General features: G+C 45.8%; 1 long non-coding RNA gene across 1 annotated transcript; it reads right to left on the reverse strand.

Annotated features, from left to right (window-relative positions):
* Positions 1-6,466: 6,466 nt before the first annotated feature.
* On the reverse strand, positions 6,467-9,041 carry LOC309505906. Its single transcript, XR_014208591.1, has 2 exons — positions 8,640-9,041; positions 6,467-8,121 (listed from the first exon to the last, which is right to left on the reverse strand). It is a non-coding gene; the product is annotated as an uncharacterized lncRNA (long non-coding RNA).
* Between the last annotated feature and the right edge of the window lie 332 nt (positions 9,042-9,373).

Below are 9,373 nucleotides of genomic sequence, written 5' to 3' on the forward strand. Positions count from 1 at the left end.
ACCTGCAAAAGGCACCGTTTAAACATTGTTAAACACATTGGGCCCTATCTTGCACCCAGCGCAATTTACTTTGTACACCGACGCATGTATCATTCCTATTTTGCACCCGCGCACAGCGGACTTTGCCCTCCACAGACGCACATCGGTTAACTAAGAAATACACTTGCGCTCCCGGGGGCGGTTCAGCACAAAGAGGAGGCGTGTTCCGGCGCAAACGTTCCCTGGTGCTATTTAGCAAATTTAGAAAACAATTCCGCCACTGACCGAAAAAAACTAGTTTAAAGTCAGTGGCGCGTTGCGCATGTTATTCATATGCTATTTTAAGGGCGCATTCTTGGCCATAATCAGTGTAGCGTGTGCACAACGCTCATACACTTTGATTCTCTCATCTACACAGAAGCAGCAGTTTTCATTTTTGCAAATCATACATTATTACGATAGATAGATAGATAGATAGATAGATAGATAGATAGTTTATTATAAAAGCATACATCTAGCTTACACATTAACCCAAATTATCATACGTCTGTTTAACCGAAGTTAATTTGGGTGGGTTTCTCCATCCCCAATGTCACTTCTCTGTGTTTTACGGCCCTGACGAGAACGGTCTCCTCGGTTGTGAAACGCTCCTGGCGCGAGCCTGGCAAATCCGCCGTTACAATAGGAATCCGCTATAGAACAAGCGCGCCTGCTCTTAAAGGGAATGTGAGATGACGCTCTGATTGGTTTATTTCACGTTACGCCCAAACCACACCTATGAATAATGAAGCTACTTCAGACCAACCCCTTTTAGATTTGCGTTGGGCGCAAGAGTAATTTATCCCGCCGGTATAATAGCAACAGCGCCCAAGACCCGCCCACAAAGTTACTTGCGTTTTGCGCTTGATACTTGCGTTTTAGATTGTTAAAATAGGGCCCATTAAATACCTATGAATTGGCTTAAATGCCATTTTAATATCAGTTACCAATTATTTATGCTCTCAAGCTTCAACAAATTCATCAATTAAACTAAACACTATAAAATGCCACTCCCACAACATACTAACAAACGAAACATCTTGTTCACAACATTCCTTTTAAAAAGAAACCCTGAAAAGCAGTTAAGGTGTTGTTCCAACCCCGTAAGACTTTCATTCATCTTCGGAATACAAATTAAGATATTTTTGATGAAATCTGAGAGCTGGCTCACTCCTTCATAGACTGCTGGGTAATCGATATCTGCCAGCCCAGAAAACATCGTTACAATAGTCCAAGTGACTATAGTGGCTCAACCTTAAGTTTATCAAGCGACGAGAATACTTTTTGTGCCCCAAAAAAAAAATATATACTTTTTTCAACTATTCATTTTCTTCTGTGTGGGCCTCTGAATGAGCTCACGAGAGCGCCACGACGCATGTGCGAGAACTGAGAAGATGACACCCACGATCATTTGATGGGAAAGTGTGAAAGGTAAGCCATTCATTTTGCGGCATTGGTAAGGCAAGGCAAGGCAAGGCAAGTTTATTTATATAGCACATTTCATACACAATGGCAATTCAAAGTGCTTTACATAGAAGAAATTAAAATAATAAAAAGAAATAAGAATAATTAAAACAGTTTAGAAAAATTTAATAAAATACAGTACTTTTAAAAATAAAAATAATATTATTATAGATCTTTCCTTCAAAGGATTCCCTTAAGACTTAAATCTTTCCTTCTTTTAACCTTCAATCTTCTTACGACTTCCATCTATCAACTTTCCTTTAACTTTCTTTTCTCCCTCATTTACTCACACGTTCTTTTCACTTTCTTTAGCACTGCGTTCACATTCTTTCTCGACTTCCATCTATCAACTTTCCTTTAACTTTCTTTTCTCCCTCATTTACTCACACGTTCTTTTCACTTTCTTTAGCACTGCGTTCACATTCTTTCTCAGACGAAAACTTTAATATCGTAATTTAAACACTGTTCTACTTTCAAACCCACATTAATACACGTCACTTTCACATTATCACTTTCTTTTACCTTCTGAGTGGGCATTTACAGTTTCGGGCTAAATGCCCTGCTGACATAGGAGAAATTAAAATAATTAAAAGAAATAAGGATAATTAAAACAGTTTAGAAAAATAAAATAAAATACAGTACAGTACAAACAGTCGGACGAACAGCGGCACAGTGCTCATTCAGTAAATGCACAGCTAAACAGAAGTGTTTTGAGTCTGGATTTGAATGTGACTACTGTAGGAGCACATCTGATCTCTTCTGGAAGCTGGTTCCAGCTGTGGCTGGCATAATAGCTAAAAGCAGACTCACCATGTTTAGAGTGAACCCTTGGTATTTCTAGCTGATATGATCCTAATGATCTGAGTGATCTGTTACGTTCATATTCAGTGAGCATATCTGCAATGTATTGAGGTCCTAGGCCATTGAATGATTTATATACCAGTAATAGTACTTTAAAATCAATCCTAAATTTAACTGGGAGCCAGTGTAAAGACCTGAGGACTGGTGTGATATGTTCATATTTTCTGGTTCTGCTCAGAATCCTAGCGGCAGCGTTCTGTATGAGCTGCAACTGTCTTATGGTCTTTTTGGGAAGGCCAGTGAGGAGTCCATTACAATAATCCACCCTGCTGGTGATGAAAGCATGCACAAGTTTCTCTAAGTCTTGCCTAGAAACAAAGCATCTAATTCTTGCAATATTTTTCAGATGATAGTATGCTGATTTAGTTATTGCTTTGACATGACTACTGAAACTAAGGTCTGACTCTAGTGTCACACCAAGATTCCTTACTTGATGTTTAGTTGTTTGGGCACTTTTACGTTTTCTTCTTGGTTTCTCACGATTCAGACATCCAGTAAATGCACACTTTAGAACCATTTTAAACACTACATCGAGACCCATAGCGTCATCTTCTCAGTTCTCGCGCATGCATCGTTGTGCCCTCGTGAACTCACGTCAGAGGCCCACATGGAAGAAAATGAATAGTTGAAAAAAGGCTTTTTTTTTCGGCTTTTTTTTTTTGCACAAAAAGTATTCTCGTAGCTTGATAAACTTAAGGTTGAGCCACTGTAGTCACTTGGACTATTTTAACAATGTTTGTACTAACTTTTCTGGACCGGCAGAATGAAATTTCCTAGAAGCCTATGGAAGAGTGAGACAGCTTACAGATTTAATCAAAAATATCTTAATTTGTGTTCCAAAGATGAACGAAAGTCTTACCCCAGATTTTCACCAACTGCGGAACGGCTGCGGAACGGCTCCATGCTCTGTCATCCTTCAATACCCACCAGGTCCGGATTTGTTGCGGAATGGCTGCGGCCATAACTGACAGCTGAGGTCACAAGGACCCACGAGATCTCGCAAATTCACATATGATCGCGCGATATAGACTAAGTGCTGAATTGCTGCGCAGCTCTCTGGCATCCGGCAAAAATAGAAGCTCTGCGTATCTGCGCCGGAGGGCTGTGGATCGCCAGAGTTGGAACGCAGCCGTTCCGCAGTCAGTGAAAATACACACATTGACTTTAACCTGTTAAGCTTCACCAGTGCGTCGGCGCACTGAAGCGTTTTTTTATTTATTTAGTTCAAAGTTACTATCAGATTTAATGTTATATCTTGACAAACTATACATCATTAAAAAGATATAAGACTCAAGTTTCAGTATTTGACAACTATTGTATTCTGAGAAACTTATAGTGACAGTTATGTCTTAATTTGTGTCAGAAGTTATGAAATGGAAAAATGCGTTATGAGCGTCAGCTGGTCCATTCATAAAAAAAACGTCTCGGGTTATGACTATAACCCTTGTTCCCTGAGAAGGGAACGAGACACTGCGTCGTTGAAAACGACTCTTTGGGGACGCTCCCTTAGCGTGCGCCTCTGAAGTATGAATGAAACTAATCCAATCCTGATTGGTGTTGCGTCATGACGTAACATGTGACGGCATAACCGGATGCATAAAAGTGACGCTGGCACACACACACATTAGCCTCGCGATGAAGCAAGCCGCTCTCCGGCATTGAGGGGCGTGGCAGGACGACGCAGTGTCTCGTTCCCTTCTCAGGGAACAAGGGTTATAGTCATAACCCGAGACGTTCCCTTTCGAGGGAACTCGCACTGCGTCGTTGAAAACGACTCTTTGGGGAACGAATGCCCACTAGGCCACGCACCGAGAAAAGGCCTGCCCTAGAGTGAAACTGAACTCAGGCACCCATCTAGGACGAGAGCACATGTGCGCCAGGCGTACTAGGGAGGTGCAGACTATAAAACCTGATAAAAGTGTGTGGGGTAGCCCAACCGGCTTGCCTCACAGATCTCCTGGAGGGGCACTCCCAAGAGGAGGGCTCTAGAGGACACCATGCCTGAGCCCTTACAGCCAAAGGTGAAGGCAAATTGCGCACCTTGTAGGCCTACTTATGGTTTGTTTAGCCGGGAGCCCCTCATTAGGTGACCCGAAACACACTACAGTAAGTCCGACCTCCTCCAAGAAGAGGACCTCTCAAGGTAATACTCGGAACTCTGACTGGCAGAGCAAGGAACCTCTTCTCTTCTGCCGACACATGTGGTGGAGGATGAAATGCTTGCAGGACCATGGACCTAGCCATGTTAAATTGCACTCAAGGCACATAGCTGGGTCTCGGATGCAGGATGGCCTTAACTCCGCCAGGGCAAACCCCAAGCAAGCTGGCGTTAATGCCAGGGCTTGGAGGTCCCCCAGTCTCTTTATAAGAAGTAGCTAAGAGAAAGGCTATCTAGCACGTGAGGTCCTAGGCAAAGCCGACTGAAGGGATTCGAAGGGAGCCAGGGATAGCCCTTCGAGAACCACCGCCAGGTACCAGGAAGGAACCCTGGACCTGACTGTCAGTCTCATCCTCTATGTACCAAGGAGAAATAGTATGACCAGATGGTGCCTCCCCAAAGGCCCAATATTCAGTGATGCATGGAACGCCGCAATGGCATCCATGTGCACCATCCATGTGGACGGGGAGAGATTCGCAGAGAACGATCTTGAAGAAAATCCAGAACTGAAGCCACTGGGCAGTTAACTGGGCCTAACTCATGTTCTCTATACCAAGTGGAAGAATATTCCACTTAAGGCCATATAATCTCCTAGTAGACGGAACCCCAGAGATAAGTATGGTTCCGTGCACCCCAAATGATAGAACAGCATTTAGGTACTGAGCCCCCTCAGAGGCCAGACCCACAATTTCCACAGCTCTGGGCGAGGATGGAATATACTGCCCTCCGCCTGAGACAACAGATCCCTCCTCAGAGGAATCTGCCATGGCGGAGCTATCAGGAGTGAAATTAAGTCCGAAAACCATACTTGGGCCAGCCAAAACGGGGCTACCAGAAGAAGACTGATGCCCGCCTGACGGACCCTCTCCAGGACTCCCGGGAGCAGAGCGATCGGGGGGGGGAAGCGTACAGGCGAAGCCTCGGCCAGGCCTGTACCATGGCATCCAACCCCAGCGGGGCTGGATGAGTGAGGGAGAACCAAAGTGGACAGTGGGACGTCCCTCAAGACGCAAACAGCTCCACTTCCATTGGTCCAAACCTCTGCCATATCAGCTCCACCACCTCTGGATGGAGTCTCTATTCCCCGGGCCTCAGCCCCTGCCTTGACAGGATGTCTGCTCCCTGATTCTGAACCCCCGGGACATATATTGCTCTTATAGATAATATTTTCCCTTGGGACCATAAAATAATCTGATGCGCCAATCTGGATAGAGGGCGCGATCTGAGTCCCCCTTGTCGGTTCAGATACGCTACCACTGATGTATTGTCCGAACGTATCAAGACGTGGTAACCTTTGATGTCTGGGAGGAAACTCCTCAGAGCCCTGAACACAGCCAACATTTCTAGGCAATTTATATGCCAAGAATGATGAAGGTCCTGCCACAGACCCCTGGCAAAGCGCCAATAACCGCGCCCCAGCCAGTGAGGGAAGCGTCTGTTGAAATGGTTTTCCGGCGACATGACGCCCCTAATACTGGCCCTTGGGACAAGAACCAAGATTTCTTCCATATTAATAAGGAACGAAGGCATCTGCGCGTAACCTTTATTATACGGAACGGATTCCCCTTGGGGGAAAAACCCCTTGGCTTTGAGCCACCACTGAAGGGGCCTCATGTGAAGAAGGCCCAAAGGAATTATGTTGGATGCCGCTGCCATGAGGCCCAGCAGTCTTTGAAATTGCTTTACAGTGATGGCCTGGCCTAGCTTTATCCCTGACACCATGGTCAGGATGGATTTCGATACGTGCAGGAGACATACGTGCCTGCATCGTAACCGAATTCCATACTATGCCCAGAAAAGTAGTATTCTGAGCTGGTTCTAACACACTTTTCCTAGTGTTGAGTCTCAACCCCAATTTCTGAATGTGGCCAAGAACGACATCTCGATGCCGAATTGCCATTTCTCGAGACTGGGCCAATATGAGCCAGTCATCGATATAATTCAGAATACGGATGCCCTGAAGCCTCAGTGGAGCCAGAGCTGCATCCATACACTTAGTGAACGTGCGGGGAGAGAGTGCTAGGCCGCACGGAAGAACCCGATATTGGTACGCTTTGCCCCCGAAAGCAAACCTCAGGAACCTCCTGTGACATGGAAGGATGGAGACATAAAAATAGGCGTCTTTTAGATCTATCGTGACAAACCAATCCTCGGATCTGATTTGATTCACGATGATGGGAACAGTGAGCATCTTGAACCTGAATCTCCTCAGAGAAAACTATTCAACTGCCTCAAATCTAAAATCGGCCTCAGCCCGCCATCCTCCTTTGGAACTATAAAGTACCGGCTGTAAAACCCGGACTCTTTCTCTGGTAGGGGAACAATTTATATAGCCCCTTTGACCAGTAGAGTTCTGTACCTCTTGTTCCATAACCCGAGCCTGTTCTGGAACCACTGCAGTCAGTACCACCCCAGCAAACTTGGGAGGTCGGTGACCGAACTGCAGTCTTTACCCATATTTTGTAATATTCAGGACCCATATAGATATATTCGGAAGGCGTTGCCATTCTTCTACAAAATCTACTAAGGGAACCAGCCCCTCGAGACTGACCTCGGGTGTTTTTCGAGCACTATTCTCGACCTCCTGAAGCGGAGGACCGGCCGGAAAAAGTCGAGAAAGATTTTGTGACCATAGACGGTGCCCTATTGCAAGCTTTTGGGGTGAACGCCACGGTGTGCGTTCGCTGGAAATCATTGTGGCCCGAAGCGCACTTTACGGCGGGATACAGATATCGATTTCCTGAGGGCTCCCCCAGAGGGGAGACTCTTTGGGTTTCGTTCTCGACACCCTGAAGCGGAGGACCGGCAGGGAATAAATCGAAAACAGTTCCGATTGGCGAACGCGAACACTGGCCGCAAGCCTTTTGGGCGCCTTTTACAGCGTGCATTCGCTGAAAACCGATGTGTCCCAAAGCGCACTTGAAGCTGGATACAAACATCGATTTCCTGAGGGCTCTGCGGAGGAGCGATTCTCGCTCATACCTCCACGGGGGGGGGGACAGCCATCTTCGTCTCGTTTTCGATACCCTGAAGCGGAGGACCGGCAGGGAAAAATCTTAAACGATTTTTGATGTTCGCTGCTCATCATTTTAATTCTTCAGAATTAAATGCAGCCAAAAACACTCGGTAAGTGAAACACGGTCTGGATGGTAGGTTGAATTAAAATATCGAACTTCCTAAAGTCAGATAATATATTCCATCATTTCAATTCCATCATATTAATTCATAGAATTGAATGCAGCCATAATCACCAGACAATACTGTTTTAATATTTATTTATACGGTCTCGTAATCTACACGCTGCCTCGGCAAACGCGAGATTCGAGCCGTTACAATATATTTGGCTTTCATCCCTCGAGAAGAAAGTCATCAGGTGCGAGGTTGAAACATCCGACAGCGCACGGATTGCACTCGCGCCGATATATTTCTCAATGAAGTGAACACTGCCAGCACCCTCAGGAGCTGATTGTGAATGCCTCGCACCCAACAGTATTATTTCACAGATCGCGTGTGTCCCTTTTATTGCAGACTCGTAATCTAAGCGCTGCCTCAACAAACGCGAGATTCGAGTCGTTCACAATATATTTGGCTTTCATCTCTTCGAAAAGAAAGTCAACGGGCTCGAGGCTGAAACACCCGAAACGCACGGCTGTGTGCGTCGAGATATTTCTTAAAAACCACAGCCAGCACCCTCAGGAGCTGACAGTGCATGCCTCGCACCCACACTGAATCTTTATTGCAGAGTAGCCATCATCTACGCGCTGCCTCGACAAACGCGAGATCCGAGCTATAGATTCTGTATTGCAATGTAGTGGGACAACTTTTTATTTTTATTTTGGGTTACAACAACACCGGCGAGTGTGACTCATGTTCCTCGTCCCCGATGCTGAGCACATCCACTTCCTCAGAAGCAGATAGCTCGAGCATCGGGCACTCGTCACGGGCAGAAGAAGCCACATCGTGAGCGAGCGTTATAGAATCTGCGGATGATGAACATGAAAGTGCCTCGGCAGTCTCGTTCTCATCCGCGAGATCCTTCTGCGATCCCCACGATCCAAGCCACCGCGCCGCCTCAACGGACGCGGGACCCGAACCGCGGGGATCGCGAGCCAAGTGGGAGCGCAGCACTCTACAGTACTTTCACAGTGTTCACAGGCAGCCCCCTCGAGAACTGCCTGTGCGTGCTGCGCTCCTAACAGTGTACACACAAATGATGCGTGTCTCCACCCGTGAGAAATATAGGGCAGGGGTGCACACACTTAGTGTATCTTTCACTCGCCATAATATAGAGGATTTCACTGACAAACAACATCAAATAAGACAGACAGTTTCACAGAGAGCGCTTGCTGAAGAGCGAAAGCTAATGTGTGTGTGTGCCAGCGTCACTTTTATGCATCCGGTTATGCCGTCACATGTTACGTCATGACGCAACACCAATCAGGATTGGATTAGTTTCATTCATACTTCAGAGGCGCACGCTAAGGGAGCGTCCCCAAAGAGTCGTTTTCAACGACGCAGTGCGAGTTCCCTCGAAAGGGAACTCTGTGCTGTCGTCATGACAGTGCTTCACAAAACAACGTCCCTTAGGGCTTTTAGCTAAAAAATGTGCAGACTTGGAGAAATATTGATATATTCTCATAGATTCACATCATATTTCTATAGACAGGAATAATATTTATTGAATTTATACCCAAATGCGTCGATGTAATCATTCTTACTGAGATGTGCTGTGTTTTCAATTCATACCAATAGCCTGAGGGCGCTATACGCACAATAATACTCCATATATGGAACATGAAGAAGAGACATAATCATGTGACCTTCAAGGACGTCACTGATAGCAGCTACACACATCGCTGTAATATACAGATA

Source organism: Leuciscus leuciscus, assembly GCF_965113295.1.
Source record: "Leuciscus leuciscus genome assembly, chromosome: 9".
NCBI classification, from domain to species: domain Eukaryota; kingdom Metazoa; phylum Chordata; class Actinopteri; order Cypriniformes; family Leuciscidae; genus Leuciscus; species Leuciscus leuciscus.